This window comes from Lissotriton helveticus, chromosome 2_1 (assembly GCF_964261635.1).
Source record: "Lissotriton helveticus chromosome 2_1, aLisHel1.1, whole genome shotgun sequence".
Classification (NCBI taxonomy): domain Eukaryota; kingdom Metazoa; phylum Chordata; class Amphibia; order Caudata; family Salamandridae; genus Lissotriton; species Lissotriton helveticus.
Genome location: NC_136059.1, coordinates 272,235,834 through 272,253,221, shown reverse-complemented (window position 1 = coordinate 272,253,221; position 17,388 = coordinate 272,235,834).

The following is a 17,388-nucleotide window of genomic DNA, read 5'->3' as shown; positions in this document are numbered from 1 at the left end:
TGACAGCTTCAAAACACTTGCAGACATGCGTAAACATACACAATCTAGTGATCCGCCTTATAGCGGGTGTGGGCTTTCGAACAGACTGACGGACAAAGGAACTCTGGGTAAGGATGGTTTTATTAACTTATACGATCGCTTCTTCTGAATGGTCTTGCGATAATAGGGGAGTGGCGTGTCCGTGTCTTCCGTCAGGCGTTCCAGGCGCTTCACTGTGCTAGTTCTTCGGTATTCCCGGGGTCTTCTGGGACTTGTAGGCCGCTTCTCTTCTGAAGGTCTCCCCGTCCCGTCCAGTGTACCGGAGAAAGAAAGAAAGTGCAGTTAGGCTGGGGCCAAGGACTGTGCACAGGGGAGGGAGTGAGGAACACACGTGTCTTTTATCCGACCCAGGTTAGAGTGTAGTGCTTGTGAGGATAGGGTTTAACACTAGGGATGACAGGTGGTTCAGGGTGGCTTAACCCACCTACGACCCGCCCAGCCCGCAAAGCGTGACCGTACCTGCTCAAGCCACACTTCCCTTGAAGCGTGGCCGGGCGAAGCGCCTCTAGGGTGGCCTCCTGGCTTGTCGCGGACGTCTCGTCCCGGTCTCCGCGGGTCTCCGTTCTTCTCCTCGACTCCTAGCTGTGGGTCTTCCTCGTCTTCGCGGTCTGCCTTTTCTTCTTCCCGCCGTTCGCCTCTCGCCTCCTCCTTCCTCCGATGGTCTCCGCTCACCTCCTCCTTCCTCCGATGGTCTCCGCTCGCCCCCTCCTTCCTCCGTTGGTCTCCACTCGCCTCCTCCTCCTCGTCCTCTCGCCAGTCTCCTTCTCTCGCTCCGTACTCCCACTCCTCTCCGTCCTCACGCCAAACACTTCCGCCACCTCCGGGTGTACAACACACCTGTAGGTCGTTGGAGCAGGGTTTTACCTCGGACGGGATGGCGTGGTCTGGGTCCAGCTCCGCCCAATTAAAGAAACAGGATTCCGCCGCCGCCTCCGGTCCGGGGGTGTACACAGCATGCGGTGTCTTCCAGCTCTCGGTGTGCTGTGTAAAGAGAGGGGACACAGGTAAGCCAGGGGGGTCCGGGACCCCCTCGTCACACCGGTCAATCTGGGTACACACCTAACCTTCAATGAGGAAGAAACATAACCCATAGCATGCAAATCACATTTGTACACAAACGCTAAAATCCTCTTTTCTTCTACAGAAAAAATACTGACAGCTGTGGTAAGAGAAAGAGCACTGGTTCAAGGGGAAACAAATAATTGTCATAACTCTGGTACCAGGCTTAGAGGCTGCTACAAAGGCAAGCGTTCCTAATGCTAAAGCCTAACATCCCAGATGGATACAATGGGCTAATTCTCTCACTTCAATGGATGGAGAATACAGATATGACCCAAGGCTAAAGACACAAGCTTTCCTGCAATATGAACAAGAATATCCTTTACCAAATGAAATAATGCCTCTAGATCAGAATGAATACATTATATACAATGACAGATCTGCTCAGGCGCCCACATTTATTATACATTTCTCTAAATGATATCATTACCTCCAGTATGTTTTCTGATGATTGGAATTTTTAGCCTGTAAATAATATCTTGTCTGATTTAGAACAATCTGATGCATTTTGAAGCACTGAAATGTTAGAAGACACATCAGACTATACCACTATGTACTGTTACCATTATTATGCTCATCACTTTTTACACAAATTCAGTACCCCACTAAATATTTTTCCTTACCACCAATGGGAACATTGCCCGACACCACCGAAAGGTAGTTCAACAATGTTTGCACAGACATTTTCTTATTTTTCAGGGTTTAACACTTCTGACCCGTCCTCATATTACTATAAGGTTGCATCTACACTTGCCCAACTGTCTGAACAGGGTTTCGATTTATGGAAGGACAAAATAGACACAAAATCGGTCTGGGGTTCAAAGGAATGGCAAATTCAGGGAACAGAAGCACTATTTAGAGCATGCATCATTCCACAACAAATAATATTTCTGAATGAAACAGTGCAACAGACTTCCTGTCTTGGACTAGCCAAGAACAAGTATTTGAACACACCTCGGATTCCCACACATTCACACATCAATTTTACTTAACATGGAGGAGATACAATAGACTACATCATGCTGTACAAAACATCAGACCCCAATTGGAAGGAATGGTTAGTTTGGCCCACTGACCCAAACAGATGTCAATCAAGAGTCAGGGGTACAACCGAAGGATAAAGTATCCATAGTCCAGACCCATAATATGTACAAAGAGAACATTCCGGGTAGTGACATCATACAGTGGTGGGAGTTGTGCCTCAATTGGCTAAAAACCTCAACACTGTCCCTGGTGAAACCACACTTATCCTTACTCTCAGATGAAGTGGATCTAAGGGATTTTTATTAGGTCCCCAAAAGCCACATCAGAAACGTTTCTAGTACGCTGTCTGTAATGAAATCTGGAAAATCTCTCAACAAGAAGCTGCGGAATGACTTTGTGAAATACACAGAGTTAAGCTAGAAAAGGCGTTAACTGTAGTTGACAATGGTATGACTACATTAACATCCAGGATTTATTTACTGGACAACATTGTATCTTCTGCTATTGACATACTAAAACAGGACTTGTTCATACTAAAACACGGATAATCTCAACTACGTTCTACTATGTTATTAAGCTGGACGCTGCAATCATTGCGCTGGTTATGTGCCTTGGCGATTTATCAACAGTACGTCCTTATTTTCTGCATACAATCTAACTGAAAAACAGATTACAATGGCACAAAGAGGAGCAAAATATACAATGCTGCATATTGAAAAACGTGACAAATTACCTTTTACTGTGACAGAGTCACCGTCTACAGAATAGTTAATTCATGGCCATATACCACTACCGATCACAACTTTCCAGTTTCAACATTGCCTAAAACAACAGGCGGGCAGATATTAGGCAATGGGTAGGGAATTCATCAAGGAATTTTGGAAATTACCGTATTTTCATGGCATATAAGACGACCCCCTACTTTTCCTGTTAAAATATAGGGTTTGGGCTATATTCGCCAGCTTATAAAATGACCCCGGCGTATAAGATGACCCCCGACTTTTGAAAAGATTTTAAAGGGTTGAAAAGTCGTCTTATACGCCAGAAAATACGGTACCATACAGATGCAGGAATGGGGACATGGAAGTGTTTCTTAGCTGTACCAACTGCGAGAATTCCTTAAGTGGATCACTCATATGCCAGGATATCATGCCTCATGGGGCCTGTAATGGTTTGGTTGCTAACTTATCCAGCCACTTGAAAGGTTCACCAGCTGCCGTGATTCATCCGGTGTTCAGGTTGCTTTCAAATGGGAGTTACTTGATGCTGAATGATCAAGGTTGTTGTGGGATGCTCCCAGGCATTGCATATCTTGTCACTGTAAGCTCAGGGTTACTTGCTGTATGCAAGTATTGTTTCCACCGACCCATACAGTCAGGGAGGCACCATTATGGCCTTCTTTGAATGTTTCCTTTATACGGTTTGATACTCTCAGCCGAATGAAAGCCATGTTTTTACAGCAAACCATACTCTTAACCTCCACCCAGAAAAGTTATGATCTCCAGGTTGCAAGGTCCTCTCTGAGATACAGGCACTAGTACGCACCAAATGCCCTTTCCATTTCACAGAAATGGTACAACGCATCTTTAACATGTCTGATATGATGGGTATTGTCCACCTATTTAAGACTAAAGGTTCTGGACTGTTAAGCATCTTTCAGACAATCGTCTGAGTTATTCCCAACTTCATACACTCCGTATTCCGAAGCATTTTTGGAGGGTGTCCCCTGATCCTGTTACTAATAGAAGGTATCCTGATTGTCATTTTTCTGCTACACAATGGATGTTGCCGTCACCAAGGAGATGGAGAGAATGCTCTTGGAGCGCTGATAATGTGATTGCATGGTAATCCATCTGGGCACACGTCGTCTTTGAGAACTGAGCAAATCTTAGTTCTTGTCATTTAGACCAGTCTGGATTAACTGTATTCTGCCTGTTCTCCAATGCCTGTTCTGTGGACAAGAATGCGTGTTGGATCTCTGCCTAACACTTCCAACAACTGCTCCACCGGACGTTGGTGCTTTACTGGACCCGATAACGGCCCATGTTCTTCAGTGTCCTCAGGGTATTCTAAGGATGATGTCTGCATTCTTAGAGCCACCATAGGATGCTTCAGCTCATGACATGAAGGATACCGGCTCTTCAACAAATACTCAGGCCTTGGATGACACTTACACATCCCCAGCAGCGACTTTGGTGAATACGGAGGAACTTCTGTGCTTGATTGATCTAATCTACAAGGTGTTGCAGGGACCGATATCTGCAATTGCAGGCAACAGTAATGTTGCATTTCCCAACCAACAATAGACACTCTTTCTAAACTACATGGCTTTCAGTCACTCATTGTTCGGACTATATATACAAACTTATTTTAGGACTATATATACAAAGTTATTTTAGTACAGACATCTACCGCATGCAATATTTTATTATTTTTAGCATTCTTTAGTAACTTTACTTTTTTATGTACTATTTTTAATGGACTTACTGCGTACAACATTTTGCTGTATGTAAGAATTATTTGTATGTCGTCCAGTCGGATGAGGAGTGGATGTTATGTTCCATATAGGTAACCCAATATCAGCGAAGGTAGTTAATGCACCTTTCACCTATATTTCCCTGATATTACGTAATGGTTCTTAATACTGAACTTTTACCTAGTTGCGGTAATGTCCAAAGATTACAAGAGGTTTTCTCCAAGAAGCTTAAGCCTCATTTATTATGCATGAGGATTCTTAGAATCACAGCAGGACAGCAGGTCTACCATCTCCTGCATAATAACAATGTATAAGGGTCATTCCGTCTGTCATCCTAGTCCGACATGACACAGCAAGGTATATCCCCAGGGGGCACCATTTTGGTTATATATACACCATATCTTGCTAATGTAGTCAGAGGAGAAAAGGACTTTCATGGCAACACACTGACGCAAGACGCTGAGGTTCTAGCACTCAGACACTCCAGCTCGCAGTGGTCTGACATCCCTTGCGGGTTGTCCATCTCGAGACCAAGACGGGGTCCCATAGTTTCTCACTTCAGGTAATAGGGGTTGACTTTATCTTATAGGGATTCTTGTCTTTACACCTACATACAAGCTAGGTACATCTAGTTAGGGTTGCATCGTAGGAGTACGCATTTACTACTGTCATGTATTTTATATACGTGCCTATATCCATTGTTTTAGCATGATGGTAGGAATCTACCATCCTTTTACTCTGTTAGTGCTTATAATTATTTATATCTCTTACTGTCTAATGGTTGTTTCAGCACACCTATTTTACACTAGAATGATCCTGGTTCAATAAATGTTTATTGAAAAACGTACCCACCATTTATTCTGTGTATCTCTCTGACACGAAGTGAGCACATGTGACTGAGTGAAAAGTAGTACACTGTTTCCACGATCCTTTGGGCTCAGGGTTGTCATGTTAGATAGTTGCCAAGAACAGTTCTCTCCTTGATAAGAGGGGTTTCTAGTAGCAATGTGAACGAGCTGGTGTACAGGCTAACATACCCGTTAGGGGTGTCTAGAATCAGTCCTGACACCCATCCTAAAGTGTATGTTGTCTAAACGTGCAAATCCTATATTGGTTTATAGGAACTACACGACAATCTCCATCCAGCAAAAAAGTGGAAATGGCTGAAAACCCTGAAAAGGTCCAGTTTTGCTACCCAGCCATCACACAACCCACAAAAAAGGAGCAATCAATAAGTGAAAACAAGTCTTCCCTGATAAGCCAGGTATATCAACATCATTCAGAGAGAACAGAAGGAGGCAGGATGAGATCAATGAGTCAAGGCTGTTTAAACGCAAGAAACACAAATGTGAACAGGGAACCAAAGAACGTTCAAGTGGGGCTGGACCAGCTATCCTCATTTAAACAGATACTGCCATTGCAGAGAGGGAAGAACCCCTCAGTGGGTCATAAGGATATTATGGAAAACATTGAAAACATTAAACGTACACCAGAAAAAGTGATAAGCATAGTGAGAGGAAGCATACAGAGAGAAGCGACCCCTTCCAATGAAAGTGAGAATGACTTTGAATTCAAAATATGACCAAACTGGAGCCCAACATCTGAAAATCCTAGCCACATCCCAGAGATAATAGTCAAGATTACTCCTCTGCCTACCATGAATTGGAGCCCCGAGTGACGGCCTCTACCAAGTAGATGACATAGCTGAGTACAATCTGTCCCTGCGTAGAGCCTTCACAAAGTCTGAGGTGCAGGTGGAAATAGAGGAAGACCTTGCTTTCACCACAGCAGCAGCAGAATATGACCTAAAGGCCTCCCAAGTCCACCCAGTGGAGGAAAGGGAAAGAGCTGAAGAGGAAAGCAAACCTATCACTGCCTAGAACCACAGAGAGTCTGTAAACTGGCTATACTGATGGCATAGGAGCATACGGTGACAATGCCCTAATAAAAACTCTTATAGATATATCTAGGACTAGCAGCCTGCTCGCCGATAACCCTGACACCCAAATAAACCTGCTGCAAACGCTGGCAGCTGTTACTATGGTGATTCATACAGAACTGGACCGATTAAACACTTAATTCGGTGGGCTCAGGACTTTGAGACAGACAAAGTAATATATTGCCATTGTGATCCGATAGTGGGAAAGTTATCCACCTTACCAGAGATAATGCAAATAATCATAAATGCAGACTAGCAGTTGTAAGCATGCAGGGCAAGACACCAGTAAACGAGTCTCCAGTGCATACCTTCAGTACGACCACAGTGGCTGAGCCGTAGTAACTCAGCCTCAATCAGACAGTACAAGACCAGGCAGCTGGACAGAAAGTATCCCCGCACCAAGCAAATAGAAATGGGAAGACAGACAACGACTGGTGTAAACTGTCTAGAAAAAATGGCTAATGAAATTAAAATAAGAATAATTAAAGGCTTGAAAGGTTGAAACCACTGTTCCGAAATATAAAAAGCCCGAAATGCCTGGCCCAGTCCAATTAAAACAGGAACACAAGTAGTTACCAATCTTTACAAAAAATGCCAGTAGTAAGGAACCTACCAATATAACCAGTGAATTGTCATGTCCCTCTACGAAACCCTTGAAGGATGCTGACATGAAAACACCATATCTGCTCCATCCAATGTAAGGCAGCAGTTGCCAGAGCAAAATGACAGAAGAGCAGTTGTCAGCGGAAAACAGACATTTAGAAGAGTAGACTCGAATAGTCCACCAAAGCAACCACCACAAAAAAAACATCCTGATGAAAGAACGCTAGTCCAACTAATGCCACCACTACTTTCAACAGTGTCCCAAATGAAAATCAAAATTAATAATTGTCGTGGGGAACAATTCAATCAACAGCGCTTGGTCAAATGGGATATTCCAAGGACCCAGGAAGAAAAACCTTACAGCTCCACACCCATGCCATATAAGAGCCCAAACACACCATCTATAGTGCCAAACAATCTTCAAACACAAGGACACTACAAGGAATTGCAGGCGCCCGATGAGATGGCAACAATTGAGGTGCCTCCTAAGGCCTGAATTTTGAATCAACAAAGTATCCTAAGACTAGCCGCCAAACTACCAGGTCTGGAAAGCTTGAGATCAAAGCATATGGAACATGTGACTTTCACGTCCCCAGGTCATGGTAAAAGGAACAAGTGAAGTGAGATTGGCTAAAAAGAGGTAAAATATGCCACAAGCTTTATAAACCACATACAACAACTATCTAAGTGGGGTATAAACTTGTCTTACACCTTGCCTAACAGATATCTATTTTTTTTTTCATCCCCCTACTTCCAACACATGTCAGTTCACTAGAAAATGCACCCAAGGCTTTTAAAACCACATCAGTCCTGAGGAGTCCCAAAGGCGCAAACAATGAAACGGCAAAAAATATGCCCTATCCAAGATGGCCAATTGAGCCCCAAGGAGAAGTGAATCATTCGTGGACAGAAGTTGGGTATGTGGGAATGGGAGAAAGCCATGGTTGCCCAGATCGAAAAACTAACAAAGTGGAGGATGCCCCTCCCCATCCTCCAATCCAAATGGGCCTGGATGTCTGGTTGCTTAAATGATTATTTCTAATCAACATAAGACAAGTAAAGCTATCTCGACTGTGCAGGAGATGAACATTTGTTATTGGAACATGGGGGACCTATAGGAACAATAAGGCAAACTAAGGGAGTGCTGGATGCTTACTAAGTAGGACATAATCTGCGTGCAGGAAACCTGGAGCCGGATCTGTTCCTGGAGTATGCAATCGTCACAGTACTTGCCCTACCCTCTCAATGTGGTGCTCGCCCCAGTGGAGGGGTCTCAATCCAAATAAAGAGTGATCTGGCTCCTCCGTAATCTGGACAGGAAAGGGGGATGCCATCATAGTAAAAATCAACCAACTTAACAGCAAAAGTGACCACACAAATCCTCTACTAGTCATTGGAACTATCTACCTCCATCCAATGCTGGTGCGGAAAAACGAGACTGTGAAATTACTACTGGGCCACATAGAAAATCTTCAATCTGAATATCCCACAACCGGGCTAATGATTAGAGGAGATTTTTACTCAAACTTACTCGAAAGCAACAACTACGAGGAATGGAAAGAATGAGAGATGAATACTGGGGTATTCCACAAGCATCCACTCGGTATCAGACATAGGATACATTTGGTGCCAATTTGGTGAATGTCCTAGATGCCTTAGGAATGCACTATATAAATGGTGGAGCAACTTCCAATCACACAGCAACTTATACGCACTTCTTCACCCTGAGATCTGCAACCTTGGACTTTGTGTGGTTTTCAATAGAACACTTTCATTATATTGATGGATTTCAGAACAACCCGAAATTAACAAGCAACCACGCAATAATCGTATGTAAGATCAATATAAAGGTAGGAATCCAACAGGCAACAAAGACATTGGGCCCCTCGAAGAAGATTCCGTCCTAATAAAAAGAATAAACTGATTGAGCCCTGTCTTAGAAAAACTAAGTGCAGGTTTAATAGAAGTAATTCACAAAGACAAGAGGGAAGAGAAAATAATACCAAGATGGTCCTAACTGATCACGTTGCTCCAAGACAACCGAGTAGAAGGCCCTAAAAGAAAGATCCAACAGGAAACAGGGGGGCATGCCGATAGAAAATAAAATGACCAATAAAGGAGTAAAGAGAACAAACGAGAAAATGAGAACACTAAGGCAAGCTTACAGAGAGCAGCTATGGTTGAACAACTGTACGAACAATGATGTAACATGGGCCAACCTCCATGTTGCACTCAAGGTAAGAGACTCAAAGAAATTCTGGGGGCTAGTGAACAAGCTTGCCAACACCCAAAGTCACAAAGCCTGCCATATCTCTGCGAAACAACGAGCTTATCACATAAAGCAGCTTTATTGCTCCCCCAGTACTTGCTCAAAAGCTGATCCCATCTGCTGGTACAACAAACGTGTGGCTTTTCCCATAGAAGATAACAACCCATTCAGCCTATCCTGTGAGATCTCCACAGCAATCTAAGCCTCAACAAGCGGATAAACTTGATCCTCTGGAGGGCCCACTCGGATGAAGGAAAGGGCCATCGCAAGAAAACCACCCAGCAATAACTTATGGTCACCGCAAGAAAGGGCTTAAGGAATATAAGATCCGCTGAGGCGCCAGGGCCCAACAACCTCCCTATGGCACTATTAAAAGCTGACATGAGCCTCTGGATGCCCATCTTCACCCAGCTTTTCTCGGAGTGTCATCACATGGCAACCGTTCCAGAAACTTGGAAGGGCTCAATTCTAGTATCCATATACAAAGAAGAAAATAGAGCCTCACCCGAGGATTATGGAATGTATCACTTTTGCATGTTGAAGGGAAGTGCTATACTAAAATACTGTATGAAGAACTTGAAATATGGGCCAAAGAGAAAAAATTGATTCTATCGATCCAGACTAGCCAAAAAACATAGCCACGTAGAGGATAATCTCCTGGCCTTAACCTGCCAGATTGATGAAGCAATGAGCACAAAGTCTCACCTGTTAATGTGAAACATTTATAGATTTCACTAATGCTTTCGATAACATTCCTAGAGGCAGACTATGGGAAAAGCTAAAGAAGTGGCAGATTCTACCACTTCTCTTAATGGCAATAGAATCAATATACAGTAATACAAGGTAAGAGTCAAACTATCAGCCAATTGGGCGACATCAGAGATAAGTTTTACTAATAAATGTCTGAAAAAGGGCTGTGTACTAGCCCCTCTGCTCTTCACCAGTATAATACAGATTTAGACAGCTATCTGGTAGTTCCAAGGATCTGCCTGCCCGGCCTGGTAAAGTGGAAAATACAAATTCTGCAATGTGCAGATTACATATTGGTGCTTGACAACACCCACACTGGCCTTCAGAGATCACTGGATATACTTGAGCAACATTGTACATTAAATGAAATCGCCATCAGAATGAAAAAGACCAAACCAATGATCTTTGGCCGAAACATGATAAAATAGGGCGCATGGTCCATCAGATGATCAAGAATTGAAAAAACAACAAGCTTCAAGTACTTCGATGTCACATTGGAGGACAGAGGGGGTAAGAATGCCCAGCTGGGCTCCTTGAAAATGACTGCAAAACATTTAACATGCAAGACGGGCCAAGTTAAAAGAAGCTTTGCATGCCAAAACACAGTGGTCCTCCTATAGGTGGAGTCGGCTAAGGTGATGCCCGCACTGTTGTATAGCGCAATAGTTTTTAAGTACAACCTCTATGAGTGGTTGGACAAGCAAAAATGTACCTGATATCAGCACATCTTCACCCTTCCAGATGGTACTAGCCAGTCACAAAAAGGCGAGAATTCAAACTTCTAAGTTGAATCTGATTCTACGGACCAAATTCGTAGCTACTTGCTGAACACTGCAAATGATCCCAACTGGCAGAATGAAACAAACTTCTGCCCTGGGAGAAATTCTAGTACATGGGGTTTGCTATTGGCAATTTCAATCAAGGCCTTAAGCTCAGAAGATCTGCTAAAAAACAGTTTATCCCCAAGAATCATAGCAAAATCGCTAACAAAACAAAGATAATCTCATGGGAGGAGGACCGGAGGGATCTCAAATCCAAACATCATGGCAGCTGGGGCACGAACCTCTACTCCCCTGGCTCCCTACCTGTTTACCTGAGTTCCCATATCACGCAAAGTATGGCCTCATGAGAATGCATTTTGGCATAATCCCCCTTGGAGGTTATTTGTATGATCATAAAGAGGGGGGAGTTGACACATGATGCTCGACCCTTTAGGCACTACTGCTCTGGCCAATACTCTGAATCATAGACGTAAGGACATGTGGGGCTTCTGTCCTAACGTGTCGACGAGGAGAATCATGCCATCTATATAGGCATTTTATTAAGTTTATGAAATAAGGAACTGAAAATCCAAAAATGCCCATGGTGGCCATTATAGGCAAGGAACTCCGGTAATTGCCCTGGTTCACATAAAGTAAGGAAAGTTACAGCAGGCAAAAAAAGATTCCCCTGATACCCTGGGAATCCATGACCGATTTCCTTGGATCACACCCCCTCAGATTTGCCCCTCACCAGTAAGGAATTATGAAGCAGCGTGTAGTTTAAAGCAGCTCACCGCTACTCTAGCATTTACAAGTTTGCTTGAGGTGAAAAATGTACGTTTTATTATTTAAAGCGCAAAGCACTTTTTGATTTTTATGGACTGCACTTATTGGGGCGCATTTTAGCTGCATGGACAGTCCTTAATCCCCTGAAAAAAAAATCATATTGTAGTGTTTCTAATCATGCTCCACTATTGTATGATTTTATTCTGCTTATTTCTTCTCCGCCTTTTCTCTTTCTATGCTGAGATGTAATGATTTGAAATATTTACACATCAATAAACTACTTTACCTATTGACTTTGCCCCAGTCCAATGCGACCAGATAACCCCAATAGGTATTTACTGCTTCTAAGCGCTATTTTTACTTTAAATCTTTATATAATCATATCTCAATTTCTACTGATTGGAAATCTGTCATTTTGTTCTTGTTTAATTTATAAAATCGTAATCTATTTTACTAAACTGTTGTGGAGGCTTTTTGTGGAGTTTTCACTGTGTTATGGTTTGTAGTGAGCATAAATACTTTACACACATTCTCTTAAGTTAAGCCTGTCTGCTCTGTGCCAAGCTGCTGGAGGTTGAGCAAAGATTAATTAATGGTACAAATCTGACTTACCCTGCATAGCATTGTGGATCCTTCTTGGAGAGGATGCACACCTTTGCCAACCAGAAACCGAATTTCTAACAGACCCTAAACCTGGCATGCAGAATTGACCCAGAGTGGTGGGATAGTGCTCATCCACCCCGTGAACACTGGCTTACTGGTAACCCAAGCCTGGCAGGCAGTGGTGCTTCCCCTATGCAGTCAATCATCTGGTCCCCGAGAGTACCCCAGGTTCGGTATCCGACAGGCAGAATTAGCCCCCTTTGGTGTTGCTGGAGCTCAGCATAATGCTTCCTCAAAGTATTTGTCTGCATAGGGCCTACTGAGACCCCAAACCCAGCAAGCAGAAGGACCCCCACAGGGGTGGCAGAACTGCTGCAAAGTGCTCCCCTACTTCCACAATATGGGCCTGGGAGGATCTCAGCAACAACAGGCAGTGCTGCTCCCCCTGTCCATTCGGTCACCTGGTGACTTCCAGAACCCCTAGTCTCTCAGGCAAAATGATAGTCATGGGTTAGGAGAACTGCTATAAAGTGCTCCCACATCCCCACAATGCAGGCCTGCCAGGAACCCAAGCTCAGCAGACAGTGATATATCCACTGCCTGGATGTAACTTCGTGCCTGATGGAACCACACGCTCAACAGACAGAATGATGTCCACAGGGGTAGCAGAGCTATTGGAAGGTGCTTTCCCTCCCCTACTATACTATACTGGTTTGCTTGATCCCAAGCCTGGCTCGGATTGATACTCCCTGTGCATAGTCTGGCACATAGTACTGTAGGATCTCCTAGGCCAGCAAGCAGAAAGGCCCCCATGGTGGAGAGGATGTTTGGCCTTCTGCTCTCCCACTTCCAAAGTACATTCCTACTGGGAACACAAGCCCAGCACGCACGATGAGCATAGGTATTGGTGGATGCATGGTTGGGTAGCTTACCTATGCTCTGCTGCTATCCTGGTACCTGGTCCTTCTGTGCTGGATCCTCCTCCTCATTGAGTGACAGTAGCAGCAGAAGCAGGCAGAAGCCCTCAGTTTAAGGGCTACAAGCAACTCTTGACCTGCCTCCACGCTTCCTCTACCAGAACTACCTGGTGTGCAAAACAATAGCGTGGGTAGCAATGGTGGAGGAAAAGGAGGGGGGTCCTCTCCCTGCGCCTGTCTCTGATCTGCAGCTGCTTTAGAAAAGGGTGATTACTGGAGCTCTCCAATGTCCAATCCCAGCTTTTCGGTTTCAATCATGAAAGAGAAACGTTTTCCTAGTTATTGTTTACTGGTGATAATCAGTTTAATCCATAAAATTGACTAAGAATGGTTTTGATAGACCTTCTATCTCTCGGGCTCCTTTCACTTGAATTAGGCAAGATCTTCTTAAAATGAAAAAGTAAAGATCCTGACAGATCGTCCCTTTCAAGGTTCATAGGAAGACTTTTTCCTTAGTCAAAGATGATATATCACTTCTACAGTCACTGGTCATTGACACTTTCCTAGTCAACCTGATAAATACTATGAAACGCATAAAAGTTGCACAATCTTTGATCAAAAGCTTTCAAACATTAGCTGCAAATATTCAAAAGGAAGATGCTTGTTCTCAGCTCCTTGTTTGATTGGCTGCTTAAGTGCAATTCCTTTCACACATACATTTTCATAATCTGAGAGTTCCAGCAACGTCTTCTGGAGGTGCTCTTGGCTGTCCGTTGTCATTTATATTTGAGGGGTTTAAAGTTGGATGATTCTCAAAATACGTGTTTGCTTAGAATGCCTTTGTCTGGAAGCAAGCGTCGTGGATAGGAGTTTGGGCACTTCTTCACAAATGCTTCAAGAACCAGAGATATATTCCTCCGTTTAATACAGATTTTTTGAGAAGAGCAAGTGAAAGTTTGAGTGAGGTCATCATAGGATTTCTTTTTTAATTATTCTTGTTGTTTTCATTATAAAAAACACCTGGGATAATGATTCCATTCACCAGGCTTCAGGATGTAAAAAAACATGAAAAACAACATTACTGATAATCCAGAAATAGTGAAAGATGAAGACTCATTAAGGGACAAACTTTGGGGCTTATTTACAAGGCCCTGCGCTACTGGAGCATCACTTTTTTGATGTTCTTGTGGCGCCAAATGCTGAGCCATATTTGCAAGGCCACGCTTTGCATGGCTTTTCTTGCCCTTGTACATATGGCCCCTTTTCACTCACTACTCTGCTTAAAAAGTGTGTTCCCACGCAACACCCATGGATTCCGATGCATTCCCTGATTTCCAAGGTTTTATGGACCTTAGGAAGGTGTCAGATTATAGCGCCTCCACAGGGGAGGCACTAAAGTGGCACATCGAGGAGAAATGCTTTTATTTATCCTCATTTTGTCCTCTTTTTATGTGTGTTGCATTCTACGGCACACATAGAAGGAGGAAAATGCCATCAATGGTTGGAAGATCTCCCTTCCTGCACAAAAACAATCATCACTGCAATGCAGGCACCCTTGCACCATGGTGCAAGGGTGCTTGCGTGGGCGCTAGGCATCCAATTGTGCACCAGCACAGAGGAAATCACATGGATTCGTCGTATTGCTGTAAATACGAAGAATACCTGCACATTTCTAATGATGCAGATTGGTGAGCAGGTGGTGAAAAAATGGGGAAAAAAACTCTAGAACGCTTTTTTTTTTAGATGGAGCTGGGAGCAGAGGATCTGCAGCTACTCCTCAGGTTGTAGTGGTAATAATAAATTATATATAAGTAGATACAAGCACAGGTTAGACACACAGGGTACTTAAAACAGCTTCATGAATTTGCATAAATTGCTAATTTAAAATGGACTTCCCCAAGTCATACATGATGTGAATATATCTATTGTAGTGGAAACAGTGGACATATTCAAACAAGATATACATAGATGTAGACAGATTTTAAAGAAGACATGAATGGATATGTTATTTTCTGCTCTGAGCCTTGAGAAAGCCCTGAACATATCAGCCTTAGGGGGCAAAACGGTTGATGGCTGTTCTCAAATGCTATACTATACATCAAATGGCACATCCTATACATTTGTGAATAGTACTCAACTTTCAATTGTCCTGTCTCTGTATTTTTCCTGTGGCAACCCTGTTTAAAATTGCTTTCACACAGCTGAACCTGGAGAAAGTAGTTTTGTACTATCTTTAGGACGTTTTATATCATCTTGCATTGTTTCATTTTGTAGTGTAAAGAATAGCACTGCAGTAGTACTACTCACATGCTACAAAATGTAATTCACAGAACTACAGCTAGACACTTCCACCTCTCTTATCTTATTTGTGCGGAGGTCTCTGCCGAGGGTACAGCGATCGCTGCACACAAAGGTATAAATAGGTTCTTGTAGTAAATGTAGGAGGGGCTATGGGAAATTGCTAGAAAATACTTGAGAAATACTTACTATCAAATGAGAGAGGTTTAACTAAATTTAAGGAGGATTTACAGAACATGATCAGCACAATTTGATGACAAACCGATCCACTCCCTAGTACATAGATCTGCTCATATGTGTATGAGTGGAGATAGCAGGACTAAATTCTGGAGTGAAGGGGGAATGTGAGTGAGAGAGAAAAGACTTCAGGGGACTTAGAAGGGGGTCATCACAAGTTTTTATCAAGGATTTAATATAGATATGAGAAACACATTTTTACTCCATTTCACAGTCAGAAGCAATAAAATAACAGGTAGTTTTATGTTATTGTGCTTAACAGCAGTGTCTGGCCGGTGTGTTCTGTATGTATGGAGTCTTCTCAGGAGTTGGTTGGAGATGCCAGTGTAGAGGGCATTGCCAGAGTCTAGGCTGCTGGTGATGAGGGCCTGAGTGACAGTGTTTCTGGTGTTGGTTGGGATCCTTCTGAAGATTCTCTGTAGCATGCGAAGTGTGTGGAAGCAGGAGGACGCGACTGCATTGACTTGTCATTTCATAGTCAGTTGGCTGTCGAGAATAATGGCAAGGTTGCGTGCATGATCGAACGATATATGTGTGGGTCCGAGTTTTGCAGGCCACCAGCTGTGGTCCCATGCGGAGGTGTTCATCACAAAAATTAGTACCTGAGTTTTGTTGGAGTTGATCTGGAGGCAGTTGTTTCTCATCCATTTGCCTACATTGGCCATGGCATTACAGAAGCTGTTTTTGGCGTTGGAGGGGTCCTGGGTGAACGAGAGGATCACTTGAGTATTCTCTAAGTAGGGGTTTATGCTGAGTCCATGGGATCTGATGATGTCTGCGCGGGGGTTATGTCAATTTTAAAAAGGGTGGGGCTGAGGGAAGATCCTTGTGGTATGTGGCACATGATGTCTTTGGGCTTGGAGGTGAAGTAAGGCAGTCGGATGATCAATGTGCGTCTTGCAAGGTAGGAGGTGATCCACTTGAAGGCATCTTGCTGTATGACTGTGTAGTAGAGTCTGTTGATGAGGGTGTTGTGGGAGACGGTGTCGAACTCAGAGGAGATGTTAAGAAGGACCAGGGCCACAGTTTATCAACAGTCAAGGAGTGTTTTGATGTTATCTGTGGCGGCAAGCAGCATGGTCTCAGTGCTGTGATTGGCACAGAATCCTGATTGTAAGGCGTCCAGTAAGTGGTTTTGTCCAGGAATTCGGTGAACTGCTTTCTCTAGTACTTTGACCAGGTAGGGGAGCCAAGCAGATTGAACGATAATTTTTGAGGTCACTGGGGATAGAAGAAGCTTTCTTTAAGAGGGGTTGGATGACTGCATGTTTCCACTTCCTGGGAATGTAGCTGTGGAGATGGAGGTGTTGAGGATGCTGGTGAGTTGCGTGCCTATTGGTTTTGTTGCAAGGTTGTAGAGGTGGTGGGGGCAGAGGTCGGTGGGCCCCCCAGTGTGGATGAAAGACATGATGGCTGTGGTGGTCAGGGCGGTAAGCGGAGACTAGGTGGTAATGGTTTTGAAGTTGAAATTGTTGATGATGTTGGTTAAAAGCAATGTTCTAGAAAATAGTAAAATGAAGCAATGGACAAAACACAACAAACACAGCCAAATCCTAATCCACAGGGACGTATAAATTAAGGCAAAAATCAGGAAAGCAAAGAAGCAGAACAAAAGAGCATAACAACAAATATTATGGACCGATAACATGGTGACAACAATGGAGCCA